The following is a 14,804-nucleotide window of genomic DNA, read 5'->3' on the forward strand; positions in this document are numbered from 1 at the left end:
CCAGAATATACTGGTTTTGAAGATTTCTGGGGAAAAAAAGAGTAGGTATCTTGATTTTAGCAGAAACAGAGTCGCTACTCTTCTATCTTGTGCTGTATTCCTGGTATAAAACTATTATGAAAATGGTGCTCTAGATTCTAGCAGGAGCTCACTTCCATAAAGGGTAATTCTAGCAAGAGGAAGAGGACATCTAGCGGAGCATAGTAGAAGGAGGTAGAAGGGAATGAAACAAAAGACGGTTATGAATTAAATCACCCTTAATGATGTTTTTCAGATTGCTTTTTTTTTTGACACAGGGTCTTGGTCTTACTCTGTCACCCAGGCGAGAGTGCAGTGGTGCAATCACGGCTCACTACAACCTCTGCCTCTTGGACTACAGGCGCCCACCACCACGCCCGGCCAATTTTTTTGTATTTTTAGTAGAGACGGGGTTTCACCGTGTTAACCAGGATGGTCTCGATCTCCTAACCTCGCGATCCGCCCACCTTGGCCTCCCAAAGCGCTGGGATTACAGGCGTGAGCCACTGCACCTGGCCTGACCAAGTTGGTCTTGATCTGCTGGACTCAAGTGATCCTCCTGCCTCGGCCTCCCAAAGTGCTGGGATTACAGGTGTGAGCCGCTGCGCCTGGCCTCAGATTGCTTTTTAAGAAATGATTGACTAGTAATACCACCAGATCAGACATCAGAAGATATGAGCTCTGGTTGTTGCAAAATGCAATATGGCATGTAAACTTCCAAGTCATACTGGATTCCTTGAGCTGGCTCCTAGTTGACTTCCCAATTTTTAATTCCTTCAACTTTCTTCTCAACTAAAAATTGCTATCATAATATAACACCAGAAATTGCAGTCTATTATGCTTTACAGAAATTGACAGTAAGGTTTCAAAAATAACAAGAGGATGGAGTCAGGTATGAATACAGTGGATTGGAGAGAAGACTACAAATGTGAAGAGATGCTTATAGCTTAGGTCTCTTCCAATTCAGAAATGATCATATGCCACAGACATGTTTGCCCTCCTCCCCTTTCAATAAGCCCTAATTTATTACACAATTTTTATAACTACAGGTAAAGAAAAGGCTTTATAATGTGGCTTAAAAACATGGGTTTCGGAGTCACAGAGATGCACATTTCAATTCTGACCCTACTGTTTATTAGCTGTGTAACCTTTGACAAACTACTTTCTCTAAGCCTGTTTCCCACTGGAAATGTGAATAATAATTATTTCACAGGGTTGTTTACAGAACTAAATGAGATATAAGTAAAAGGCTTATAATAGTGTCTGGCACAGAGTAAGCCCTGCATAAATGGTAGTAGCTAGTACTATCATTTTGAAATAGCTAATCTCAAGAGAAAAAAAAAATCAACAATTAACGAAGAATCCAAACTCTCTTCACAAAGTTTTATTCTTGAAGACAAGTTTTTAGAATGATAAGCAATTCTGAGAGATGGTATGAGTTAATAGATGATTTTATGAGAGGTTCATTGGTTAAAATGTAACAATATTCATAGGAAATATAAAATTGTCAATACACATAATTGACAGAAAAGTACAGAGAACAGCCTAACCTAACTATACCCACCATCGAACTCAGAAAAGCTCAACATTTTATAATACCTGCCTCAGCTTTTTAGAAAAGAAATAAAACAATATAGATGTAATTACTTCCTTTAGGCTCCCTTTCATAAGCTTATCTCCTGCTGATGACCAGAGGTAGTCATTACCTTGAATTTGAATTTTTTCCTTCCCATGTACGTTTTTATATCATAATTACATATGTATCAAGAAACAAAGCAACGTGTTGTTTTGCATGCTTTCAAACTTCATATAAATATAATAATGTATACATTCATCTGTTAGTTGCTTTTTATACTCAAAATTTTTTCAAGATTTATCTATTTTGATTTATACAGTTCCTTTCACTTTATTTTAAAACTCTGTATAATATTCTACTGTATGAATATGTCATTTTCTCTAAATCCATTCTCCACTGATAGATAACTGTTTCTTGTTTTTCACAATTATTAAAAAAATTCTGAGGCCGGGCGCAGTGGCTCAAGCCTGTAATCCCAGCACTTTGGGAGGCCAAGGCGGGCGGATCACGAGGTCAGGAGATCGAGACCATCCTGGCAAACACGGTGAAACCCCGTCTCTACTAAAAATACAAAAAACTAGCCGGGCGAGGTGGCGGCGCCTGTAGTCCCAGCTACTCGGGAGGCTGAGGCAGGAGAATGGCGTGAACCCGGGAGGCAGAGCTTGCAGTGAGCTGAGATCTGGCCACTGCACGCCAGCCTGGGCGGCAGAGCGAGGCTCTGTCTCAAAAAAAAAAAAAAAAAAAATCTGTAATTTTACACTTTATTGTGTTTCACTTTATTGTGCTTTGCAGATATTGCCTTTTTTTTTTTTTTTAAACAAGTTGAAGATTTGTGGCAACCCTGTGTGAAGCAAGTCTATTGGCCCCATTTTTCCAACAGCATGTGCTGATTTTGTCTCTGTGTCACATTTTGGTAATTTTTGAAATATTTCAAACTTCTTCACCATTATTACTGAGCCAGTGTTCACTTACCATTCTGAAACTCCTAGGGCCCTTAAGAATTATGCTAAATCTACTCTGGCTGTGCCCTATAAATGGAACACCAAAGCCTGGATGTTAGTACAACTGTTTACAACATGGTTTACTGAATATTTTAAGCCCGCTATTGAGACCAACTGCTCAGAAAAAAACAAAACAAAACAAAACAAAAACTTCTTTCAAAATACTGACATTGCACCTAGACACCTAAGAGCTCTGATGGAGATATACAAGGAGATTAATGTTGTTTTCAAGTCTCTTAACACAGCATCCATTTTGCAGCCCATGGATCAAGGAATAATTTTGACCTTCAAGTTTTATTATTTCACAAATATGTTTCGTGAGGCTGTAAGTGCCATAGACAGTGATTCCTCTGTTGTATCTGGATAAAGTCAACTGAAAACCCTCTGGAAAGGATTCACCATTCTAGATGCCACTAAGAACATTCATTATTTATGGGAAAGGTCAAAATATCCACATTAACAGGTGTTTGGAAGAAGCTGATTCCAACTCTCATGGATGGCTTTGAGGAGTTCAAGACTTCAGTTGGAGGAAGTAACTGCAGATGTGGTGGAAATAGCAAGAGAAACAGGATTAGAAGTGGAGCCTGATGATGTGACTTGAACTGCTTCAAGTTTATGATAAAACTTGAATAGAGAATTTGCTTCTTATGGATGAGCAAAGAAAGTAGTTTCTTGGCTGGGCGTAGTGGCTCATGCCTGTAATCCCAGCACTTTGGGAGGCCAAGGCAGGCGGATCATGAGGTCAAGAGATCGAGACCATCCTAGCCAACATGGTGAAACCTGGTCTCTACTAAAAATACAAAAATTAGCTGGGCGTGGTGGCGCACACCTGTAGTCCCAGCTACTCGGGAGGCTGAGGCAGGAGAATCACTAGAACTCAGGAGGCAGAGGTTGCAATGAGCTGAGATCACGCCACTGCATTCCAGCCTGGTGACAAAGTGAGATTCACCAGGAGAGATGGAACCTACTCCTGGTGAAAATACTATGAACATTTTTATGACAACAAAGGACTCAGAATATTACATCAACTTAGTTGATAAAGTGGTGGCAGGGTTTGAGAGGATTGACTCCAATACTGAAATAATTTCTACTGTGGGTAAAGTGCTATCAACAACATCACCAGCTACACAGAAATCTTTCATAAAAGAAAGAGCCAACAGCTGTGTCAAACCCCACTGTTGCTTATTTTTTAAACTGCCAGTCACACCAACCTTCAGCAGCTATCAACATCAAGACAAGACCCTTCACCAGCTAAAAGATTATGACTCACTGAAGGCTGAGATGATCATTAGCATTGTTTTAGCCGTATTTCTAAATTTAGGTATGTATATTGTTTTAGACATAATGCTATTGCATGCTTACTAGACCGCAGGATAGTGTAAACATAACTTTTATATGCACTATAAGCCAAAAAAATACTGACTTGCTTTATTGTGATATTTACTTTATTGCAGTAGTCTGAAACCTAAGCCACAAGATCTGTATAACTTAGTGTGCACATATGCATGAATATTTTTTAGAGCATGTAACTACCAGGGGAAGTTGCTTTCCAAAGTGGTTATATCAATTTATATACTTAGCAGCAGTGATTTTTCCCAGTTGTTCACTTCCTTGTCAACATTTGATACTATCAGACTTAAAATTTGTTAGCCTGATATTGTGAGACTATGCCAGTGTTATTTTTATATGTATTTCCCTGATTACTAGTAACGTTGAGAATCTACTTATATGGTTATGGGCCATTTATTTGTATCTTCTCTTCTGAGAATTGTTTATTAATAGCTTTTGACCATTTCTATTAGCTTGTCTTTACGTGTTAAATTGATAGTTTTTAAAAATGGCTATATTGAGATATAATTCATACACATTCACTCCACCCATTTAATGGGTAAAATTAGATGATTTTTAGTTTAATGGAATTGTGCAACTATCTTCATAATCTATTTTAGAATATTTTTATCACCCTCTCAAAGAAATCACACAGTCTTCAGCTATTACCTCCCAAACCCCTAAACCCCCTCAGCCCTAGGCAACCATGAATCTACTTTATGTCTCCATGGATTTGCCTATTCTGGATATTACATGTAAATGGAATCATACAATACGTAGTCTTTTGTGACTGGCTTCTTGTGTCCAGCATAACATTTTCAAAGTTCATCCATGTTGTAGCATGTTTCAACACTCCCTTTTAGTTTTTTTATATTGTGGTAAAATATACACATGAAAATTACCATTTTAGCCATTTTTAAGTGTACAATTAAGTGGCATTAATAGACAATGTTGTGCAACTGTCCATTTCCAGATCTGAACTATTCTATAGTCCCAAACTGAAACTCTGTATCCATTAAACAGTAACTGATCATTGCCTCTTCCCCATAACCCTTGGTAACTTCTGTGTCTCTATTAACTTGACTACTCTAGTTACCTCATATTAGTGGAAACATACAATATTTGTCCTTTTGTGTCTGGCTTATTTTATTAGCATAATGTTTCCAAGGTTCACCCATGTTGTAGCATGTATTGGAATTTCATCCCTTTTTAAGCTGAATTATATTCTACTGTATATTCTACTGTAATGTATTTACCACATTTTATAATTTAACCATTCATCTGTTGATGGACATGTGGGTTGTTCCCAGCTTTTGGCTATTGTGGATAATGCTGCTATGAATGTTGCCATACAACTATATAACTGAATCTCTGCTTTCAGTTCTTTTGGGTATATAGCTAGGAGTGAAATTTTTGGATCATATGGTAATTCTACGTTTAACTTTTTGAGAAACCAGCAAACTGTTTTCCAAGCAGTTGCTCCATTTTATATTTCTATCAGCAAAATATGAGGATCTCAGTTTGTCCACAGCTTCATCAACACTTGTTACTTTCCCCTTTTTATTTTAATTTTAGCCATCTTAGTATATGTGAAGTGGTACTGCATCATGATTTTTCTTTTAGAGATATGGTCTAACCTTGTCACCCAGGCTGGAGTGCAATCATGTGATCATGGCTCACTGCAGCCTCAACCTCCCGCGCTCAAGCAATCCTCCCACCTCAGCCCCCCGAGTAGCTGGGACCACAGGCGCACACCACCATCCTGGGCAAATTTTCTAATTTTTGTAAAGACAAGGTCTCACTATGTTGCCCAGGCTTTATAGTGATTTTGATTTGCATTTCCCTAATTTCGAATGAAGCTGAGCATCTTCTAATGTACCATGTTGGCCACTTATATATCTTCCTTGGAGAAATATCTATTCAAATCCTTTGCCCATTTTTTAAATTGGGTTATCTTTTTGTTATATACACTGAATACTAGACTCTTATCAGAAATATCATTTGCAACTATGTTTTCTCTTTCTGTAGGCTGTCTTTTGCTTTCTTGATGGTGTACTTTGAAACACAGAGTTTTTAATTTTGAAGAAGTCCAAATTATCTACTTTTTCTTTTATAGCTTGTGCTTTTGGTATTATCTAAGTATCCTTTGCCAAATCCAAGGTAATGAGGATTCAGACCTGTTTTCTTCCAAGAGTTTTATAGCTTTAGATCCTAAATTGTCTTTGATCCATTTTGAGTTAATTTTTGGATATGGTACAGGGTTCCAACTTCATTCATTTGTGCTTCTCTTATGTCTTTTCTTGAACAGAAATTTTAAAACGTAAACTCTTCCTTTCTGGTTTGCTCTATGTGTTAAGAAATCTTCCTATGTCAAAGTCATATAAATATGTTCTCCTATGTTTTCTTTTGAAGTTCTACTCTTCATTTTTAGATTTTTAATATGTTGAGTAATTTCTGTGAATTATATGTTATGGAATGAATTTTTTTTCCATATAACCAGGTTTGACTCATTATCATTTATTAATGAATTCATTCTTTCTCTACTAATGTAATATCTATCACATATCAGGAGAATATATGTATATTTTTTTTCAGGGTTCTTTGTTCTGTTACCAAATTGTTACCTGCACCAATACTACACTCTTGTTTACTCCGGCTTCATAATAAATTTTAGTATGTGGCAAGACTTTATCTAACAGGTATTTTATCTAACAAGTACTTGAGGGGACAAGAACAAGTCCCTTCAACTTGTTCTTCCTCAAAATTGTTATTTTTGCTCCTCATTCTTAACACGTGAATTTTAGGATCAGCTTGCTATGCACTAAATTTGTAGATTATTTGGGGGACAACTGGTATCATTACAGTACTGTCTTTCCATCCATGAACATGGTATATATTTCCATTTATTCAGATCTTCCTTATGAATCTAATTTTATTTTATTTTTTTGAGATGGAGTCTCCCTCTCTCACTGGGGCTGGAGTGCAGTGGCATAATCTCGGCTCACTGCAACCTCCGCCTCCCGGGTTCAAGCGATTCTCCTGCCTCAGCCTCCTGAGTAGCTGAGATTACAGGTGCCCGCCCAGCTAATTTTTTGTATTTTTAGTAGAGATGGGGTTTCATCATGTTGACCAGACTGGTCTCGAACTCCTGACCTCGTGATTCGCCTGCCTCAGCCTCCCAAAGTGCTGGGATTACAGGAGTAAGCCATCGTGCCCAGCTAATTTTATGGTTTTTTTTTTTAAAGCAAAGGTCTTGTATTTAGTCAGGTTTATTTCCAGGTACTTTATAGTCTTATCTCCATAGTGAATGCAGTCTTTAAAAATATTATATATTCAATGGACTGTAACTGAGCACAGTAATGCTACCAATTTTTACAGGCTGATCTTTTATCCAACAGCTATAATGAGCTTGCCAACTATAAAAATTTACTTGGGTTTGCTATATAGATAATTATATTAACTAAAAATAGGACAATTTTGTCTTGCCTATTCCTTTTCTGTCTTTTTGTATTGGGCAGTACTCACTATTAGAGTGCTGAATAGAAGTGGTGATGGTGGTATTCTTTTCTAGTTTCTTAGTTTTGCTATAGTTTAACCACTATTATATCTCTTACAGACTTTTAGTAAATATCCTTTATTAGGTTAAGAAAGTTGCCTTCTATTCCTTGTTTGCCTGACATTTTAAAGAAATTTATGAATGAATGTTTAATTTTATGAACCCTTTTTCTTGCGATTTTAACTTGCTAAAGTGGAATACTACATTAAAACTTTTTAAAATGTCAAACCACGTAAGAATAAACATCATAAAATATATCATATTTGGACATATGTTTTACTGTATCATAAACTGATTTTTCATTGCCAGTTTTGTTGATACCTGAGAATGTCTCATAGTTTTTTCTTGTATTGTCGTTATCTAGTTTTGATAATGTATTCATACAATCCCGATAAACTTAAGTTACCCTTCATGTCTCAATTCATTGGAACGATTTGCAAAAGAGTAAGATTAACTGTTTCCTGAAGATTGGCAAAACTCATTGTCATATGCTGTCTTCTGTTGCTATAACTGAGTACCTGAGACTGGGTAATTCATAAAGAAATTTATTTATCACAGTTTTGGAGGCTAGAAGTTCAAGACAGGCAGGTACATCTGGTGAGGGCTTTCTTGCTGGTAGGGACTCTGCAGAGTCCTGAGGTGGTGCAGGGCACAGCAAGGGGACTACAGCATGTCAGCTCAGGTCTCTTCCTCTTTTTATAAAGACAGGCCTGCCATCATGGGGGCCCCACCCTGATGACCTTATCTAATGCTAATTACCTCCACAGGCCCCACCTCCAATCAATATATATAGTTGGAGATTAAACTTCCAATACATAAAATATGGGGACACATTCAAATCATAGCATTCACAACAACTGGTCTATGCCGCAAGTCATTTGTCAAAACATACTTTTGACTATTCATTTTTTAATGTTTTTTAACTTAGAACATTGATACTGCTCTTTTATATAATTTTAAAGGTTATGTCATTACAGTTCTTAAACATTTTGAAGTGGATCTTAGTGTTCTTCCATGATTTAAAAAACAGGCCTGGTACGATGGCTCACGTATGTAATCCCAGCACTTTGGGAGGCCGAGGCAGGTAGATCACTTGAGGCCAAGTGTTCGAGACCAGCCTAGCCATCATGGCAAAACCTTGTCTCTACTAAAAACACAAAAATTAGCCAAAAGTGGTGGCACAGTAATCCCAACTATTGGGGTGGCTGAGGCATGAGAATTGCTTGAACCTGGGAGGCGGAGGTTGCAGTGAGCCGAGATCCCATCTAGTATTTGTGTTTCCTTTTCCCGTTGATCAGCCATGAGATCTTTTGTTATATCAATTTCTAATTCATGAATTCTCTTCTGTTACTTCCTTACATATTGTTCTCTTAGGTGTTTCCTGTTCTCTTTCTTGTTTCTTGGGTTGAAAGCTTAACTTATTCATTTTTAATTATTACTATTTTTTCAAAAAATATGTAAAACTGTAAGCTTCTCTCTGCAAAATTTATGTTGAAACTTAATCCTCAAGGCAACAGTATTAAGATATATACAGATATATATCTGTATATATATTAAGATATATACAGCTGACCTTTGAACAACCCGTGGGTTAGACTTGCACGGATCCACTTATATGCAGATGTTTTTCAACCAAATGAGGATCAAAAATACAGTATCTGTGGGATGTGAAACCCTTGTACACTGAGGGCTGGCTTTTTGTATATATGGGTTCCACAGGGCCTATGCAAGTTTTGCAGGGCTGATGTGGAACTTGAGCATGTGTGGATTTGCGTATCTGCAGGGAGTCCTAGAACCAATTCCCCACATATACTGAGGGATGACTGTGTACACACACACACACATACACACTCTGTTGTCCCTTGTATCGGTGAGGGATTGATTACAGGATCCCATGCAGATACCAAAATCTAGGGATGCTCAAGTCCCTGATATAAAATAGTATATTTGCATATAACCTTCAGAGGATCCCTATGTTACTTCTAATATAATGTACGTATGTAAAGAGTTGTTATACTGTATTGTTTAGGGTATTGTAATGTACCCTGATGTAATGTATTCTAATGTGCTTAACATTATGTTAGTACAGCTACAATTATGCCAGTTATGCTTTTCTTCCCCCCAAAATATTTTCAATCCATAGTTGGCTGCATCCACAGATGTGGAAGCCATGAATATGGAGGGTTGAGTGTGAGAGAGGCAGAGAGAGAGTGTGTGTGTGTGTGTGTGTAAAATCAAATGTGTTAGTCTAATCTTCTGTAGTCTAATCTTTTTTCTGTTTGATCTGTTAATTTCTGATGGAGACGTGTTAAAATTTCCTATGATAGCAATTTTTTTTAGTTTCTTGTAATCCTGTCAGTTTCTACTTCTTATATTTTGAGGCTTTATAATCAGATGCATACACATTAATGGTTGTTGTATCTTCATGATAGTATCCCTTTTACTATTACGAAGTGTTTCTCTTTTTTCCTCCTCAGCACTTACTTTGTATAATTTTATCAGTTAATATGAATTAATATTGGTATACAAGTTTGATAAGTTTTTATATATTATGATTTTTCATCCCTTTATCTTAAAATATTCCTGTGGTTCTGTTTTAAGAACATCTTTTATAAGCTGCATAAAGTGGATTTTATATTTATTTATTTATTATTTATTTGAGACGGAGTCTTACTCTGTCGCCTAGGCTGGAGAGGAGTGGCATGGTCTAGGCTCACTGCAACCTCCACCTCCTGGGTTCAAGAAAGTCTCCTGCCTCAGCCTCCTGAGTATCTGGGATTACAGGTGTACACCACCATGCCCAGCTACTTTTTGTATTTTTTTTTTTAGTGGAGACCGGGTTTCACCATGTTGGCCAGGCTGGTCTCAAACTCCTGACCTTGTGATCTACCCGCCTCGGCCTCCCAAAGTGCTGGGATTACAGGCATGAGCCACTGCGCCAGGCCTAAAGTGAATTTTAAAAAATCAAATAGAATTACTCTCTTTAAATAGGCTGAGTTTCATCAGTTTGTATATACTGAGTTACTAATGTAGTTGGATTTTTTTATATCATTTTATCTTCATTATCATTGTTTTTGTTTGCTTCATTTATTCTTTCCTATTATCAGTGAAAATGATAAAAAAAAATTACTATAGTTCCTTTTTCCCTATCTGTACATTATAAGCTACAGGTAGTATTTCTGTTCTTTTGGTGATTTTCCTAAATTTTTAAAAAAATAAATATGGCTATCTATAAATTTTTCAAAAGTTATTTTTCTATCACAAACACAAGTCCACTTTACATACTGTATACTGTATACTTTGTCACTAATACATAGAAATATAGTTTAGTCTTTCCAAGATAAAAAAAACTTTAAAAATATTTTTAAAACTATTCAGCAATTCATTAAATTTATCAACACATTTTCATTTAGAGACAGTGTCTCAGTCTGTCACCCAGGCTGGAGCACAGTGGCGTGATTTTGGCTCACTGAAACCTCAGCCTCCTGGGCGCAAGTGATCCTCCTACCTCAGTCTCCAGAGTAGCTGGGACTACAGGTGCACACCACCACACCTGGGTAATTTTGGTAATTTTGTTTTGTAGAGATGGGGTTTCACCGTATTGCCCAGGCTGGTCTTGAACTCCTGAGCTCAAGTGATCTGCCCACCTTGGCCTCCTAAAGTGCTGGGATTACAGGTGCAAGCCACCGGCCTACATCTACCAATTTCTTTTTCATCATCAGTTCTTGTATTTCTTGACTTCCCTTTGAGTAAAACTTTCCTTCTTGCTAAAGAACGCCATCCAATGCATCTTATAATGAGTGTCTACAAGTAGTAAACGCTCTTGGTCATTGTATGTTTGAAATGGTTTTTATTTATTCTTCACTTTTTCCTCATTTTTGATAAATTCAGGAACAACTTTACATCAAGTCTGTAATTTGATGACTTTTTATTGTATACAATGCATTTCTGTGACCACCACCCAGATAAAGAAATAGAACATTTCTAGCACCTCAGAAATCTCCGTCATGTTTCCCAGTCAACCACTATTCTAATAATCTGTTTCCAAAGATACATGTTTCTGAACTTCCTATATATCAATATAGTATGTACTTTGAGTCTTATTATACTCAATATTATGTTGTTGCTTTTATCAGCAATTATTCTTTTTTATTGCCAGATAGCATTTTCTTGTGTGAATATACCACTAATTATCCATTATGAATAAACCTACCACGAACATTCTTAAATGTCTTTCAGTCAACATAAGCAATCATTTTTGTTTGATATATGCCCAAGAGTTAAAATGCTGAGTCATAGGGTACATTGTATGCTTAGCTCTAGTAGATATGCCAAACAGTTTTCCAAAGTGGCTGTACCAAATTACACCCTAGCCCCCACCAGCAAGTAGACTTTCAACTACTCCATGGTTTCAAAATTCATTTCCTGGATGAATAACAATGTTGAGCATCTTTTTTGTGTATGAATTACCTACTCAAGTCTTTTGCCTATTTTCTAAAAACAAAACAAAACAAAAAAACCCTGAAGTTTTAGTTACTGATTTGTAGGCATGTAGGAGTTATTTTGTTTTAGGGTTTTTTGTTCTTTTCACAGAGTCTCGCTCTGTCGCCCAGGCTGGAGTACAGTGGTGTGATCTTGGCTCACTGCAACCTCTACCTCCTGAGTTCAAGCAATTCTCCTGCCTCAGACTCCCTAGTAACTGGGATTACAGACATGCACCACTATGCCTGCCTAATTTTGTATTTTTAGTAGAGATGGGGTTTCACCATGTTGGCCAGGCTTGTCTCAAACTCCGGACCTCAAGTGATCCACTGGCCTTGGCCTCCCAAAGTGCTGGGATTACAGGTATGAGCTACTGTGCCCAGCCAGGAGTTCTTAATATATCCCAGATATGAGTCTTTCATTGGCTACGTATATTATAAATATTATCTTCCAGTCTATAGCTTGCCTTTTCATTCTATTAATTTTGTCTTTTGATGAATGGACATTCTTACATCTAATGAAGTCCAGTTTATCAATTTTTTTCTTTCATGGTTAGTGCTTTTGTGTCCTGTTTAAGAAATCTTTGTATATTCCAAGGTCATAAAGAACACTTATGTTTTCTTCTACAAACTTTATTATTTAAAAATCTGTCTTCATTCTTGAATAATACTGTAGTTAGATAGAAAATCCTATTTTACCTTAGTACTTTAAAGATATTACTCAACTGACTGTTAACCTGTGTTGTTAAAGAGAACCCTGCTGCCATTCTAATTATAGTTCTTTTGCAAAATATTTTCTTTTCTGTCTTAACAGCTTAACAGGTTTTTTTTTTTGAGACGGAATCTTGCTCTGTCCCCCAGGCTGGAGTGCAGGGGCGCACTCTCAGCTCACTGCAAGCTCTGCCTCCTGGGTTCACGCCATTCTCCTGCCTCAGCTTCCCGTGTCTTAACAGCTTTTAAGATTTTCTCTTTTTTTCCCTTAAGACCGGGTCTTGCTCTGTCACCCAGTCTGGTGAAACCACCCAGTCTGGAGTACAGTGGCGTAAACTCAGCTCACTGCAACCTCTGCCTCCCAGATTCAAGCAATTCTCGTGTCTCAGCCTCCTGAGTAGCTGGGATTACAGGCTCCCACCACCATGCCTGGCTAATTTTTGTATTTTTTAGTAGAGATGGTGTTTCACCATGTTGGCCAGGCTGGTCTGGAACTCCTGACCTCAAGCAATCCCTCCGCCTCAGTCTCCCAAAGTGCTGGGATTACAGGCATCAGCCACTGCGCCCAACCCAAGATTTTCTCTTTATCTTTGATGTTCTATAGTTTCACTGCCATGTTTTCAGCTGTGTGTTTTATTTATCATGAACAATATTTGGAATTCATTTTTGATCTGGGAACTAATGTCCTCATTCTTGAAAATTATCCATTTTTATGTTTTCAAATATTGTTTCTCCATCACTCTTTGTCTGGAACTCCTATTAGATGTATACTAAGCCTCTCAGCTTATCCTTATTACTTTTTTTTGAGATGGAGTCTTGCTCTGTCACTAGAGTGCAGTGGTGCAATCTCGGCTCACTGCAACCTCCACCTCCTGGGTTCAAGCGATTCTCCTGCCTCAGCGTCCCAAGTAGCTGGGATTACAGACATGCACCACCATGCCTGGCTAATTTTTGTATATTTAGTAGAGATGGGGTTTCACCATATTGGCCAGGCTGGTCTTGAACTCCTGACCTCAGGTGATCTGCCCGCCTCAGCCTCCCAAAGTGCTGGGATTACAGGCGTGAGCCACAGTGCCCGGCTATGCTTATTACTTTCAATTGGCCTTTCATGTTTCTTATCTTTGTCTTCACTGACATTCTCAGTGAAGTCCTCAATTCCATCTTCCAATTTACTAATTTTATCCTTGAAGTGGGTCCAGCAAATGTTATACTATATAAGTTATTTCAATGCTTGTGTAATATATTTAATTCTCAAAATCTCTGTCTTTTGATATCTAGAAATCTGCTCATTTCCTTTCCACCTATTTTTGTTTCACAATATCTTCTTTATAAATGGATCATATTCCTTCACTTAGCTCTTTCAGCATCCTAAACTTCTTTTAAACTTTTTATATGTCTATTATACAAAATCAATTTCATCTGGAATAAATTCATGTTGTAATTGTTGATTTTATTAATTTCATTCTGAGAATTAGAATTTACCTTGTTTTTTTGAATTTTGTATTATATGCTTCTTGGTGGGAGACTTAATGTTTTGTTTCCTTTTTTTCTCTCATTCCTTTTATGATCACTCTTCCAAACCAGAACCTACTCTTAAAATGACTTTGGGGGTTCAGGCTTCATATTAGCTTAATGCTGTAGGAAACTTTGTTAACTTATTATTGTAAGGCAACGTTTTTGTCTCCCCACGTCAAGTCCACAACTTTTTAGAAAACTTTACTGTAGATACCAGGTTGGGAGATTTTCCTAGCATCCTATTATAAGGAGGGACTTGAGCAAGAAGTCTTGCTCTGGCTTTCATGGAACACATTGTCTTTTGTGCCATTTAAAACAATTCACTGTCCTTAAGAGCCTAAACGCCCAGATACCAGAGCTCACTACCTTGAATGTCTATTCCATTCCTGATCTTGTTTTCAAGTTTAGTTATATATATTCCACATTTTTCTTGTTATACTTTATTACTTATGTGTGTTTGGAGCAGGAATGAAAGGGCTGTGGTGATGCTTGAACTTACCATTCTATTTTGCCTGAAAGTCTTAATTAAAAAAAAATATTTTACAAGCTCAATGCTGTATCATAATGAGTGAGTGAGATTTTAGAGTGAGAACACAACAAACGCTAGAAACCTCAGA

At 37.3% G+C, this 14,804-nt stretch overlaps 1 protein-coding gene across 4 annotated transcripts in view; it reads right to left on the minus strand.

Moving 5' to 3' along the window:
* SOS1 (SOS Ras/Rac guanine nucleotide exchange factor 1) overlaps positions 1–14,804 on the minus strand; it is a 144,629-nt gene that overhangs the window by 55,422 nt on the left and 74,403 nt on the right. The gene's annotated exons all lie outside the window — the stretch shown is intronic.

The sequence above is a fragment of the Rhinopithecus roxellana genome, chromosome 17 (assembly GCF_007565055.1).
Source record: "Rhinopithecus roxellana isolate Shanxi Qingling chromosome 17, ASM756505v1, whole genome shotgun sequence".
Classification (NCBI taxonomy): domain Eukaryota; kingdom Metazoa; phylum Chordata; class Mammalia; order Primates; family Cercopithecidae; genus Rhinopithecus; species Rhinopithecus roxellana.